Genomic DNA, 15,760 nt, shown 5'->3' with positions numbered 1-15,760 from the left:
GATGGAAATGAAATTATCATTGGGAATGGAGAAATACCCATCAAGAGAAATCAGGCAGTTTAAGGTAATCACAGAATAAGAAAATATCTTTATAAAAAGTGCCTAAACTGTGGTTTACTCCCTATGCAGTGGTAAAGAAATGGTATATCAACCTGTCTTTAATTAATCCATTTTACATGGCTGGAAACTGTATCTCCAAAAACTCTATGGTGGTAATGCATGCATGGATTTTTTCTGTGTGATATGTGAATATTGTTCGAGAAAAAAAACATTAATCCTTTTTCAAAACATTATGGTTGAGTTCTGAGTCAATCTTCACTGAGTGTCCCAGAAATCTCTCTCAGAACTGAAGTATCAAAACCATTTTAATTTATTTTCCCTAGGCAATAAGTAAGAGAAACAGACGTGCACATTTTATGTCATATTTAGACTATGCCAACAAATTGTAGGATTTATTGGCTTAATAGGAACAATTGAGTCATTTCCATAAAATCCCAAGTATAAACCCAACCAAGACTTCTACAGTGTGGTATGTTGACTTAATCCATTTGGGAGTCAGATTCTTTTCAGCATGGAACCATCATGAAACAAAGAAACTAGCCCTGAATGAGGTACTGAAAGTTTACATCCTTTAGGAAATTCTGGATAACTATATGAGCCTACAGAACACAGGTTTTTTTATGGCATTATGCAATGGGAAAGAGAATCCAAATAATTCAGTCATCACTCATCAGGGAACAGTAATACCATCATTTTTCTAACTTCCACCTCTGTAATGTGAAATAATTTGACCCTGCAATATCTGTGAGGGAGGAGAAGGACTGTGAAAGTAAGGCTTTATTTAAATCCAGTATGGTGAGAGATGAGAGAATTTGTCCTTTCATAACTATGTAATCTTTGCTGTAGAAACAGATAAATCACATCAGTCTGAGAAATAGTATTTTTAAACAAGAAACTGGAATGTAGTGATATGTACACTGACAAAGTACCAGAAAGCAAAACCTAATCAGAATTTGAAATTAAAGGGAGGTGCTAGCAGGTTGCTGAAATATAGTAGAATGTTTTAACAACTCTCCTACTAGCAGATGAAAGATGAGTCTTTTCTTCAGTGGCCATTGTATGGCAGGAACATGATCAGGAAATAGGGTTCTGTGATCTTAGATAGAGGCAGGATGAGAAACAAATAAACTGAAGCTTACTTTAGCACATATTCAAAACATTACATGCCTTTTAAACCTTGGATTAGATGGTCTTCACAGATCCCTTCCAACCTCAAATATTCGCAGTGATTCCCAAACACAGAATGAAAATTGTTCAGTAATTAATCATAGTGTGTAATTGTATTTATACTTCAGGCAGTTCCTCAGTGGCAATTATATTATAATACTCGTTTAACAATAGAGGGTTATTGATTTGTGCTGTTATTACTTTTATTATGAGAACATCTCTATGAGGTTGTTATCATTGTTATATGCATTTTACAAATAGTTCTATTGTTTACACATACAAGTATAAAATATATAATGAATTACTATTGTCATTTTACAGATGGAAAACATAGGCCAAAAGATAAATTCCTTATTCTCAGTGCTTTTCTAAGCATGATGCCCATTTCCACTCTTGGTGACCCATTTTAAACATATGGGTGAGTTAGAAATGGAACCTCTGCAGTCAGAGTCCCTCTGTCACCAGTACCTGTTCCAACATCCACTCCCCTGAATTGTGTTTGAAAGTTGTGGTTGTTGAAACACCTCACCTAACTACTGGTAAAGGTGGATCAATATTGGGTGCTAATTGATTCTGTGATATGTTAAAACCCACAAAACAGATATAAAAGTTTTTTATTAAATAATTACCTTAACAGTTTACTATGAGGTGGTTGTTACATCTCTGATTATAGAATAATCTTCACTGTCTCTTTACAAAGAAGTATGTGATCTAATTTGAGACTGGAATGTCATCTGATCCCTTAATCTACTGTTGCCAAAGGTAGTTCATGTCATCCTTGGGGAGGATAAACTACTGATGGCAGGCAATACATTTGAGGTTAAGTTAAAATCTAGTAATTTTTAATTTATAATAGTATTTTATAAGATAATGTGTACCTTCTGACCTTCTGTTTTTTGACAGAGTGGTTCTCGTAGTTTTAATGATACAATTAGGCCAAATTCTGATCTTCATGCAGCACAGGAGAAAAAAATTACTTTCTATAATGAAGTTTTCAAATGATCAGGGTGATTAAGTTTCAGAACAGCTGTGATTTTTTTAGTTTTCCCTTATATAATAGTAAATTAAGCTGTGGTATAATCTGTGACTGTGAATGTCTGATGGGTTTTTTTTCTCTTGTGTCTATTTTTGTCCCCTGATTATTCTAATTTATTATGGAAGATGAATAATATATCAGTGGTGTAGGTGTATGTATAAAGCATTTTTTTCCTTCTTTAAAGAATAACACATTTTTACTTTTATATTCTATTTCCTATATATTGTATTATTATTATATTTTTGTATTTAATATTCAGTATGTTTCCATTTCTATTTTATATTTCATAAATATGAAAAAGAATACATTTTTAACATCTGTGCACAAATAGAAACTCCTTCTGATGATAAGAAACCACCAGACAACTCCATTTAAATTTTAGATAATGATTTTGCTTTTCTAGGTACTGAAGCTAATCTTTCTTATATACATAGCAAGTAGTCAACAGAGACAATTTACAGTTAATTAATAAACCCACTGGATCACAATAAGCTAATAAAGGCAAGTGATGATGTGTATTTGGGATAGAAAATCACTCTTAGGAGAAAACAAGATAGAAGGGTTCAAAGCATGTATTTCCACACTGCCTATTAACTAGATACATCTATTTTAAGAAATCAGAAGTATTATATATGTAACCAATATGATACATAGGAGAAACTGCAAATATTATAATATCTCAAATTAAGGAATGTTGCTGTATTTTTGTCACTGAGTTTTCCTTCACACATTGCATCTGAACACAGAAGAAATGAGTCCTCTAGTATTCAAGTGATTTCATATTTTCTGTGGAAGTATTTGATGTTTGCCATGAACTTGTCAGATGTGTCTGTGATCTGTTGATTAATTAGAGATCACCCTATTTACTACCAGATGGGTATTTTTTACTTCAAAGGAGGAAATACATTTCCAGGTATTTGAATATGTACATTGTGCAAAATTAACACAGTACACACCTGCCATGGAATTTTGTTTTCCTCAGCAGGGTAATACTACTATAAAGTAGTAGTTACTATAGCTACTATAAAGTAGCTCCAGATTAATAAAATATATAAGTAACCATTACTGACTATCACATATATATAAAACTGCAAGGGAATCAGAATGATGAAAAGCTTGTCCTAGGGGATAAAAAAAAAAACAACCCAAACTGTTCATATCTGCAGTTAGTAGGGAAGATTTATTTATGTCATGGTGGTGATACCCAGCATTTAATTCCTGTCAGGAAGTAGCTCTACTGTCAGAGACAGTTTGTGCACAAAGAATTCCCAAGTTCTCAGGTGCTCCCTACCATTGTACAATTGGCCTTGAATGTACAGCTTCTGCCAAGGCTATAAGATGCTATAAACTTTAGAAAAACCCAACACACAATAAAATAACTAGCTGCATTTCAAAGTATGCAGTTAAGAAACGGATAATGATATTTCTTTATCATGGAGTTCTGGTGTGAATTAGCAAATATTTGTCTGGTAAATGGAATAATGACTGTTGCATAGACTACCTACTTTGTGGTGTCTGAAGGACGGGTTCCACATTATTATTAAAATTGTTGTTGATTAAGAGATGCAGAACAGAATATAACTCCTAGTCAAAACCAGATGAATTCTCTTTCATTGTCGTTGTTTATAGATTGTATGTTTTAGGTGGTCTGCCTAAGAAATTTCAACTGTTTACACTTTAGAGGTGTTTCTGTTTCATAATTGTTCACAAGATTTTTATGTTCATTCTGAAGCACATGAGAATGTCATGCTATGTCAATATGAGACACACCACACCATGAAATGTCTTTTTTCCCCCCCTCAAAATGCCCAGGTTGCCAGAAAAACAGGAATGTGCAATGGAGATTGTTAATATGGACATATCCTATGACACTGAGTACCTTTTGAGAAAATAAATACACAACACTTTGACATGAAGAGCAATTAACAGTGCCATGAACTACTGAGGACAGGTAAATGGAAAATTGCTTTCCTTCCATTCTTTCATTCATTAATATTGTGTGTCTATTAAGGCCTGCTATTACCTTTTTTCCAAGCTTTGTTCTTGCCTGTTCATTTATAACTTTTTCTATATTCACACAACGTTTTACAAGAAAAAATGTGGGTGATTTGTGATCAATGTTTACAATAGATCTGTAAGTGATTTTTAAGTTTGTAACTGTAGGTTCTCCACTGAGAGCAGACACAAATTATAGGGAATGAATTTACTGTGACTCATCTGTGTCAGTCTTGTAGTTGTTTGTTTGTGCTTAATGTATAAAGTAGAGCTAAGCATTAATCATTACCAGTCAGGGAAGTCTGTGTCCAGTCAGGGGATTTGGGGTGCAATAAGCACAGAGCTCTTTATTAGAACATTAGTGTGTGTTGACTGAGCACAGTCCTGTATTTTGAATTTGTACAGGGGAATACTGAATCATTAGGGAAATTGAAGGTACAGAATATCTCAGTCTGATTTTTCACTTTGTTGCCTTTTCTGTGCAGTCATGATTGTGAAAATGGAATTTTGATGGCTACCAGAACTGGAGTGGGAATTTTACATTTTCATTTTTCATATGGTTAAATAGATTTTGAAATTTTTTTGAGCTTAAAAATCTGTTTTGATTTTTCTTTTTTTTCCTTGTATTAGCACTTTTTGAGACTTTATCCTACACACAAGTATGCTATTAAGTGATAATTATTTTGTATTTTGAGTTCCATAACCATCTAGATCTTAAAAAAACTTTCATGATAAAAAAAAAAGCAGCCAATCCTAAAAAAATTTGAAATAATGATATTATAAGAATATCAGGATTTTTTCAATTATCTTGCTTTCCCCCCAAAGAAAGATAATCTATATAAATCAAAAAAGAACACTTTTCTTCTAGAGAATTTGTTTTCATTTTGGTATTTTCAAATGTATAGAAAGTCATTTTACTGAAGAGAAGTTTTAGTATGCCTTATGGTAGAATGCTACTATCTTTTCTAACAACACTAATAGAAATTAATGGGCAGTGGTGACTGTCATTTTGGAGACTGCTGAGAGGTGTTTTAAGAGAGGTTTTGGTGTGTTGATGAAATACAATTGGAGAACTAGTAATGATGATGATGATGAGCTAAATTAGAATTCCTTTTCACTGGTTTGTATTTATTTAAAGGCAAATTTTAAAAAGATAGCAACTGTAAATTTTCAAAATAAATGTGAACACTTCATGGATGTAGACCTATCTGAATTGATATTTAGTCCTTTGTTCCCTCCCCTGTAGGAAAAAAAGAGTTAAAACTAATGTAGCACTATAGGTATTTATTCTATTAGGTATATAGGTATTTGTTCTGTTACTGCCACTTGTCCATGAGAATTTCTGTCTCCAATCTATTTACCACCTGCAGGGTGGAATTCTCCTCATTTATTTTATACATTTTAGAGCATCAGGTTTTTGTTGTTTGGTGGGTGTTTTTGGTGGATTGATTGGTTTTGGTTTTTCTGTTTTGGTGGGATTCTTTTTATTTTTTATTTTATTTTTTAAATAATATTTGCTGAATAGTCATACTAGGAACCTATTTTGGCTATTAATATAAAATTACTTGAATCATATGTCTCCATATAGGTAGTATCACTGTCAGTCTTATATTTACAGAAACATATTTTTAAAATACATTCTGGGACTGCTTTTTGCACTGCAGAAGAGAATTGTTGTGTATGGATCAAAATTAATATTCTAAAAACCTCTGCTTGAAAAGTATAGGTTTTTATAATGCTTGAGGAAGCACAAATGGCATATATGGTGTTTGATTATCTAATTACCCATACTGTTATCTTCTGAGTAAAGTCAGACACTCCCAGGCCTGCGTTTGGGTTTGCACAGGAGGTTTTGGTGGCTGGAGGGCTGCAGGGGTGGTTCCTGTGGGAACCTGCCAGAGACTCCTGCAGTGCCTGACGGAGCCGAGGCCATCGGCTGCAGGACGGACCCACCACTGACCCGTCAGCGACGGTGGCGGTGCCTCTGAGAGAACATTTCTGAAAAGGGGCAAAAAAACCCACCTGCACAACGGGCAGCACCAGTGGCATACAAGAGAGAATTCATGAAGGGAACAGCTCAGCAGACACCAAGGTCAGTGAAGAATGAGAAGGAGACGTTCCCGACACCAGAGCAGAGCTTTCCCTGCAGCCTGTGGTGGAGCAGATGCACCTGCCCAGCTGAGGAGGGGAGGGACAGAAAGGCTTCAGGGACAGCTGGTAACTGCCAGGGTCAACCCAATGAAACTTGCCATGATAATGCAGAGATGTATTATAGCAGTAATCTTTGGGTTTTTTTCCATCTCAAATGGTAGGTTTGCAGATTCTCCAGGATCAACAAAACTTATTATCCAATATTGGACATAAATTGCACAAGCCTGTAGCATTTAAAGTACTGTGAACTAAATACACATTTTTTTCGTGGGTGCCTTAGCTTTAAATACTGTCTGTGTTTAAACATCTTTTATTGTGATGGACACGGAAATTGGAATTTATGACAGATTTTAATATAAAAAAATTCAGGTACATTCTATGTACTTTAGCAATAATTCCTTTATAGAAGTCTCAGCAGCAACAAGTAACTTTATCTTCTTCAGCTGGTGTAACTTGAGGAATTGCAAGGTGATAAATTTGAAAATTTTCCTATCTTTTGAACAGCAATGGTCTTATGTAAAACTAATTTCCTTTCTGAACAACTTGGCTTATCTACAATTTATTTACAACAGAGCAAATCTTTTTAAATATGTCTCAGAGTACCCTTAGGCTGAGCTATACCTTCCATCACTTAGGAGATAAATAGAAGTGTCTAAGTAATTGTGTTATTATGGGTCAAATTCCAGAATGCATCTCAAAGTCTAGACAACAAACCTTTTTTGAGGGAAGAGAAGGTAAACATCCCGAATAATGGCTGCTATAAACCATCAACAGATGATGTATCAGTAGCTTTTATTTTCAAAATTTCATACTCACATTGGGTAATGAATTAGACCTGCTGAACCTTTGTCCTCTCACAGTTTGTCATCTGCATCAGCAAAATTTCCATGGAAATTTCCTTGGAAAAATTTCCAAGAAAAGGATTAGAACCAATGCACTGTCAGAAAAGCAGATACAATTCTTGAAGCTCAGGCTTTATGTAAAGAGCAGCAATTGAAAATAATGGCTCAATACTTTGCAACTTTGTGACTCTGTAATCCAGACTGTAATCCAGTCCTCAAAATCCTCAGCTATAAAATATGAAAAATATTGTCAATATTTAGGCTTGTCAATATTAGTGCTTCAAAGGATCAGATTGTATGAATGTACTATGCTTAAAGACTGATGCTTGAAAAATCTGTGAAACGGTAGCCTTGCAATCATAAATTCACATATCCTCAACTTCTCGGAAAATAGTCCTGCATAAGGTTTTCTAACTGACTAAATTTCAAAGCAACAGCTATTTTAGAAACAGCTTCTATTCTAGGATGAGAAATGTTAAAAACTTCAGTATTAGTAGTTACTGGTACTCTTTAGCTTCTCAGAAGCAGGAAGAAACTAATTACCGTGTGACCAAAGGGGGAGGGCAAAAATAGCGAAAGTACAGAAGTCCAAATGTCAAAAGCAAAAAGCTAAAGCAAATATATTTAAAAATATTTGAAACACTTTTGTGTCACCTTATGTGACATTCAAGAGGAATGTTACTCCAGTTGTTATTCCAGAATGTGAAGAGCTGGCTGAAAGTGCTCAGTTATCCCTGGAGGAACTGACCTGCCATCAGCAGGTGAAGGTATTTTGGGAGATAATATAAATTCTTGCAGCCAGTAGCTGATGACTCCTGCTTTGTACCGTCTATCTGCGGAAAGGTGAATCTGCTTTCTACTCTGGGGCTGGCTCAGTGCTTCTGCTGGCACAGTTCACTGCTGTGGTTGTGGGATTATGTTCTCTTGAACACTTTCAGTAACATGTGAGAATAGTAAAACTTTACCCTGGTCCACAGGACATCCTATATTTGTGGTTAAAACTTCTCCCATGGGTTTTCTTCCTTTTTAGAGATATCATTTGCCACTGAATCCATGTCTCTCAGTATGGTTTGAAAATCTCTAGAAAACTCAGGCTGTATTTGAATTATAACAAAATGTGACAGCAGAGGAATTCTGAAATCTTCCAGAGTATTTGAATTTTTAACTTCATATAATTTTTCATTAATTATTAATACTATTTAAAAGACAACAGGAATGCCTCTGTATCTATAAAAATATGTTGGATTATAGGTTGTCTTGTGAATACTAAAATTGATTGTTTTTGAAGAAAATAATTAGAGCAATGGAAATATTATAAGTATCAGTATTTTTCATTCATCTCATTTTCTTGATATTGTATTTTTAATGTAGCCAAAGAGGATATTTTCACCAGTGAAAATCTGAGGACAATTTCCGTTGAAATGCACAAGAATCATATTTCTCATTTCACAGAGTTTCTAAAATATTTAGCCTAAATCTGTGCGTATTGTGAGTTCCCCAAGGCCAGTGAAGTTTGTGGCCAGCTCCTCCTGTGATTCCAGGTGTGGACTGCACTGCCTGGACTGTAGTGTGCACACACTGCCTGTGTTGTGACAATAACCTCGGGGCTCAAGTGACCCTTCCTCTTCACCCTTCCTGTGCCATCCCAGGCAGTTTTCATGTGATGCTACGTCATCTGATCAAAGATGATACTACATTTGCTGATCAAACATTGCACTTGGAACCTCCTACAGTCTAAATTCCCTGTGGAAGGACATGACATTGTTATTATGGAAGACTCCTCTCAAGTTTCCATTTGCCAGGAAACAAATAACATTGCTTAGGAAAATGATCAGTACTGCTAAGCTTCTGAATGTACTGACATAAGTTTAGAACTTTTACAGTTGTTAATAATACCCCGTTTCTTTAATTCACAACTCCCTCACCACAGGTTAAAAAAATAAACCAAACCAATAAAAAGATACCCATGTGATTCAACCTGGATACGATAACAGACACCATCTTGGACTGCAACAAAATTAAGTAGCAAAATAATCTTATGACTTTTGTTTCTCTCATTAGTCTGCACATAGATGTTTTACAATTTGAGATCCATACCACTTGAATCGATGTCTTTCTTTTTCATATAGACATCTCTTGTATTTCTTCTTTCTTCTTTTTTACCCACAACCGTTCTTATTTCCAATGCTGCAAAATTATGGGATACCAAAATTTAGAGACTCAGTAGTGAAAATTTCTCACATCATGGGAGTGAAGATTACTAAAATAAATATGAAGAATATGAGTTTCTGTCATGGCTTATGAGACAGTATTACAGACTGTGAAGGTGAATTAATGAGCAAAGTTGAGGGTATGAGGGAAGCTCAAAGCTTCATGGTTCAGTGCATTATCGTAGGAACATCACACAAAATGGTATATGATCAAGTGATTAGTTGCAAGGCTAGAAAGGTCTTTAAAAATATTATCTTCTACTGTCTTGATTCACATATCTGGTTTCATGTGTGCGATTTAATGAAAATTAAGTGCTTTTAAATTACTGATACCAACAGGTCTCTGTATTTTATATAAGTTATTGTGTGTTTAACTGCCTGTTAGAAGTCCATATTCAATTGAAACAATAGGAATGAATACAGAAAGAAATGGGCATAATTTTCAGTGAACACTAGAGATAGGTGTAAAATTGTTTGCGTTGTATATGAGAACCCCCTGAGCAAGGCTGACATATGGCTGGTGATATCCTGTAGGGAACTGTAGAATGCAAGGCAGTAATAATAATCCTTCTTAGAAAATAAAGGTCACAAGTGATAGCAAGTGCCAAGAAAGCATCAGGGAATTTTTTTAGAGCCTACTGGGTCAGTAAAACCTCAGTAGGCTCATGTATTTCTTTAACTGTAAAAAAACCAATTCAATTTAGATCAGGGAATATAAGAGCTTGTAAGTTAAGTAAAAACTTCTTCCTACCCTGAACCAATGCCTGTTTCTTCTAGGAGGATATATTAGTTTTAGAGGGTTATGCATTGGAGCTATTGACCTGATTTCCTGCTCTGTTGATTCCCTAAAAACCAAAGTCAGTGGAAGCTAAGGCAGTAAGCATTTCAGGGAATCAGCTCCTATATTTTTATACATGGATACTGTTATGGATAAATAAAATATATTTCTGTATATTTCATATACTATATAAAAGTATATTTCAAATTAACATACAGTTAAGGAAGTTCTGTATTAGTAAGTGATTGACTGAAGTAACCAGAATCTCATTTTTTTCCTTCTAGTTTACTCTATTCGTGTAACATAAAGAATTATGAAAAATAATAGTATTTTTTTAATGGCAGTGGTGATCACTCCAGATTCTGAATGATGGATATTCAAATGACAAAAGTTATTTGTGTCAACAAGTTAGCTCTAAGTGCAACTAACGTGTACTTGACTTTTAGGACTATGCTCAGAAAGAGGGAATAGAAATTAAGTCATGCTGTTGATCCAACTGAATAAGTGTTAAGGCATGTAAGCAGAAGAAACTATAGCAGGAGTTAGGATGGCTGTTAACTATTTTGCACATGGAGCAATTCAGATTTTCAATTATGTCTTTGCAATCTAACACTTACTGACCCATTTATTTCTCTGTGGTAATTGACTTCAGAAGTATATATTAATTTATGAGTAACCCATGCAATTATATAGAGAAATATGAAAATGTTTGAATGTTTGTGATGTGATGAGATTTATAGAAAGAAAATAGTTTGAAGGTTGCATGCAATGATAATACTGGCAAATTATTTGATTAGCCATACTAGCCTTCATTTGGAATTTAGCTACTGTATTGTTTCTCTCTATAAAACACCTGCTTGTTTGTATTTGGAAAAAAATTTGCCCCAACCTTACCAAATATTACAGACTGCATTTGAAAATACAAAATTTTTTTGTTAGCGTGAAGTTGCCTCCTGTGGTTTTTTTTTTGTCCCATACAGGTTGTCCTCCCAGACCAAACTTGATGCTTTCAATGAAAAATGAAATGAAAAGACAAATGTCTTTTTAGCTGGCTTCTTCAAAAGGTCTCTTTACAGCTTTCTTTTCAAGGTACATGGAATTGTTTTCTTTGATGTGCAGACTGCTGGTGTACCATTGTTGTCTTGATTGGTAGTTTCCTGTACTTTGGCTGCTCTGTTGCTGTGTTCTTGTTCCTCAGCTTTTACTGTCCAGTTCATCTGCATTTATAAAAGGTTAGCATGATGCAGCTTGTATCTGCACCTGCACTGCAGGAACAACTTCTTACCACGGCTCTTACCAGAATTAGTATCATTGTTCATCATTCACTGCTGATAGAGGCTTTTTTTGTTTCTAATTTTTGTATAAACTCTATTGATCTGGGAAATTTGATGACTTTTAATACCTTCATTTCAAAACTCAGCCTCTCTATATGGTTTAACTGTAACTTGAATTCACTAAACTATGGTTTAACTATCCAGTATAACTCACCCATCCATCAGGCTTTGTGATGATTTTTTGCACCATGGGACTCATTTATGAAAGTTACAGGGTGTTCTTTTTAGAAATAGGGATAACAGCAATAAACTGAATTTAAAATAACAAATTACTTATTTGAATTCTCTGAAATGTATATGCCTGGAAAAATACTGAACTCTATAAAAATATTTTAGTGTCCACTTATCTATTTGTCCAGTTTCCAGATGTAAGGTTTTAATCCACTACATTTTTTATATCTAAATAATGTGTACTAGATTACTTGAGAATCCTCATTGTTTTTACAATATTGTCTTGTACTTCATGCTAATATCAAAATACAGTGCTCTATTATATTTGAGTATTATTATTAATATGGTTCTTCCTATTTCTTGAAAAATGAGAGTTTACTCAGTACGGTTTGGATTCTTTGTTACCAATAGTGGATAGCATCAGATAAATCTATGCTTCTTTAGTAATTGCATTAATAGGAAAATCTCAGATTCCTGTAGCCTTACAAATTTGGGCCATAAGAACTTTGGTTTTGTAAAAACCTTTGTAAAAACAAATAAGGAAGTTCAAACCATAGTGTTTGCTGTAGTGCTTTTTCTGGATTACTGCCAGTACGACTGGGAAAACCACTCATGAGATTATTCCAGCAATTATACAGAGCTATAGATCTAGCAAAGTGCATACCTTATATAACAAACCAATAAAAACTAAAATAGCAGAGTGGAGAGAAGAGTGAAGGAAAGTCATTTCACTGTGGTTTTGTGGAATGCAGCACTGTATTCACTCACATTTGATCATATGGCATCCAACTCCTCACTCTCTGTCCTTCACCACAGATGTACGAGGTGTATAAAGACAGTGTGTGAACCTAGTTCAAGCCAGTATTCTTTAATTATTATCTTTTTAGTGCTCTGAGGAATTGCCCTCTCATTGAATTAGACTACCTTCAGTCCTTTAGCCTCTGGTGATACAAGGAAAGAAAGAATGACTGCAAAACTGAGTCTAATTAGTGGGAGGCTGTGTGCAGCTTTTTAACTTAGAACTCCTTTCAGAGTAACAAGCAGGTGGGATCATGGGGAGAAATGAATGCCTTTGTTCAGCTTTTGCATTTGTTCTTTTTTGTTAGATATGCAAGAATTTAATAGATGTAAATTAAGAATTGTCTTTATGGAACCTTAGCTTAATAAACAACCTGTGCTTCCTAAGTGATTTTACAAAGCAAGATTTAGGTTCATTACACTTCCCTAAAACTGCAGGCTTTGCCTTTTTTTGTTTTGTTTTGTTTTGTTTTGTTTTGGGGGGGGATGTTTTTCGTTTTCAATCACAAATGTAGGTTAAGTCTTCTATCAAGGGCGAGTTTAGTCCAGTGTCACTAGGTTTTTATGCAATTCGTTGGCAGTTGAAAGGTTCCTATATTTAGAATAACAGGGAATCAGAGTGTTCTAAAGGAAAAGACAAAGCATGAGAGGAAGATACCAAAACTGTGAGTTTTGTCACGGTGTGGGCTGTGGTAATGGCTTTTAGATGTCATGCTATCCGAGTGGATCCAAATGCGGGGAAGAGGGAGACGAGGGTGGTTGCATCTTGTCTGGGGCCGATCAGTGCGTCTGTTTCATTTGCCTAAGGTGTCTTCAGTCCTGTTCCCATTTCTATCATTCCAGAGAGAGCTTAGAAGGTTTCTGCCTCCTAGCTTCTTGCTGAAGATGTAAAGTATTTTAGACTCATTGTTTCTGTGTACAGATAAAAAAAAACGGATCATGATTTTAGAAACCCCTAGATTCTGCTCACAAGAAAACATAATACCTCTCTTCTCTCCAATGCTGCTCTGTAGAAAGATGGAAGTATAAGCTCAGAGAAGGCAATTTGCTTTAATACTATTAATTTATGAAATGTTTGCATCACATTAAAATGTTCATATTATTACTGGGTTTTTTGAAGAGTGTGGAGAGTAAAACTGTAATGCCTTTTTCTACCTTTAGTCTCCTTTCTGTTCAGATATGAGAAGTTTTCATACAGCCACTGTGCTGCTCACTTCTTTTGTGGTGGATGATAGTGGTTACATAAAATGTATATTTTTGTTTTATTCTACTAAAAGGATCAGAAAATTTCTGATCCTGGTACTATCAGTGCCAAAATCTTCCTGTGTCTGAGAGCTGCAAGATACATACTGCATACCTCAGAAAACTGGCATTAGCAGAGTAGTTCATGGGTGAAGGATCGGAACAGCTTCTTAGGGGTTTTCCTTTGAGAGAAAAACACCATTAAATTAGCATAGCTATACAAGATGAAATAAAATCTTTAGGTGGTGGATAACTACTAATATTTTTGAAAACTTTCTGGAAAATAGCACAGCTTTCCTGAAGTCAGTAGAGCAGAGCAGATTTAAGCCATCAGAAAATTTATTACTTATATTTAGAAACTAAAACTGTTTGTCATTAAGATGTTGGCTTGACCATGGTTTCATTGTACAGATGGGATTGACATCAAATTTCTGAAGACGCTTTCCCTTCAGCAAATGCATGGCAAGTCTGTTTGGATCTTAGTGTGCCCATTTAATCATTATTTTTTGCTGCTGTTGCTAAGAATGGTGCCCATTTTAGTGTGACTGGTGATTTTTCTGAACATCAGTCTGCTATGCACTGTGCTCAGATCCACCAAACTTATTTCAAATTACAAGTGAGAACATCCCACCCTTTACTCCTCCACACATTGCTCTTAATATAGGGATTGTATTCACATCAAAGCTGTCAGAATGTTTCTGTGATCTCATTAGCTATACTTATTTCTACCTACAGAATAAATGAATCATCAACTGAAACAGCACTAAAGACCAACTGCTAAAACTCACATGGCTATAAGTATATCTATGCTGAGAAGAGAGATCTTCTCAAGTCTGGAGATCCAAGTTGCTAAAATTGCTAGCTCTGCAGACCTAAAAAGGGGTTAAGTAATTTTTTGAGATGAATTTGGGTCTAAAGACTTTACCATGGAAAAAAAATTAAATCCAATAACAAGTAGTTTTATAATTTCACATAGCTGTTAAGTAAAAACCCTGTTTATATAACACTGAAAGAATTGAATCAAAATAATTTTTTAATGTTTGTGTGTTTTTTGGTCTGTTTTTATTTATGTAGTTAAAATACAGAGTTATTTCATTTTACAACTGTGTGAGTTAAATTAGATAGGTGGTACCAAACAGAAATTAGCTCAGTTAATTAAGTCAATTTAAATCCTTATGTATAGAAACATTCACTGTAGGGGATTGAAATCCTGCTAAATGAGAAAATGAAAAGAAATTTGACATAGAAGCTAGGTGTTAAATAAATGAGGTCGATGTATTGGTGGTGGATGATGGCAGGTATAAGATCTGCATAGTGAAAAATTAAAACTATATTGATGCCCAGGTGCTGGTTACTAATACTGTTTGAAGATCATTTTAGCAGCTCAAGTGGGAAGTGTGGTGACAGGAAACAAAAATCTGAAACAACCAGCAGCCATTTCTAGAGGTGCTGGCCAACATGAATGTGTCAGCAAGTTGAGGCAGGTACTTCTCTGAAAATTCAGGACTCTTGCTCTTCCTGGATGAGAGAGATGAGTCTAACAGAGAAAAGACAGATAATTCAGACTCGGTTTGTTGGTCATGGAATTCATATTATTCTGTATCTTCTTTCTTTACAGTTAAGGGGGAAGGAGTTTACAGACTTGACAAATTGAGATTTTTTTTTTTTTTTTTTTTTTTGAGACGTAATGTAAAGTAGGGGAAAACAGAAAACACTGCCTCTTCTCTTTCACTGAAACAGGTATGAAGTTGAAAAGCATTCTTTTTACAGAGGAGCTGTGTCACTGCCACACACAACTCCTCTGGGCCCCTGCAGAAGCAATGTAATGGAATAAGTGAATATCTGACCAATCAAAACAAATCTCACACCAGTGCATAAGCACACTCACATTCTGATGAATTGCAGGAGAAACAGCTTTTCCTGGCATAGCTTTTCAGGAGTTTGTGCCTGCACCCGTCTAACTTCAGTACAATGCA

General features: G+C 35.0%; 1 protein-coding gene across 5 annotated transcripts in view; it reads left to right on the top strand.

Moving 5' to 3' along the window:
* The window catches only part of LRRC4C (leucine rich repeat containing 4C), a 476,199-nt gene that overhangs the window by 262,391 nt on the left and 198,048 nt on the right, over nt 1-15,760 (top strand). For 4 of the 5 annotated variants that reach the window (XR_010080531.1, XR_010080532.1, XM_063398336.1 and 1 more), the window contains exon 3: nt 4,076-4,214. The exons of the other annotated variant lie outside the window; for it this stretch is intronic. The gene's annotated coding sequence lies outside the window, so the exon portion shown is untranslated. The remainder of the gene's footprint in view (nt 1-4,075; nt 4,215-15,760) is intronic. 5 annotated transcript variants of the gene reach the window in all.

The sequence above is a fragment of the Prinia subflava genome, chromosome 5 (assembly GCF_021018805.1).
Source record: "Prinia subflava isolate CZ2003 ecotype Zambia chromosome 5, Cam_Psub_1.2, whole genome shotgun sequence".
NCBI classification, from domain to species: domain Eukaryota; kingdom Metazoa; phylum Chordata; class Aves; order Passeriformes; family Cisticolidae; genus Prinia; species Prinia subflava.
Note: the sequence above shows the minus strand (reverse complement) of the source record. Positions and strands in the feature narration are given on the sequence as shown.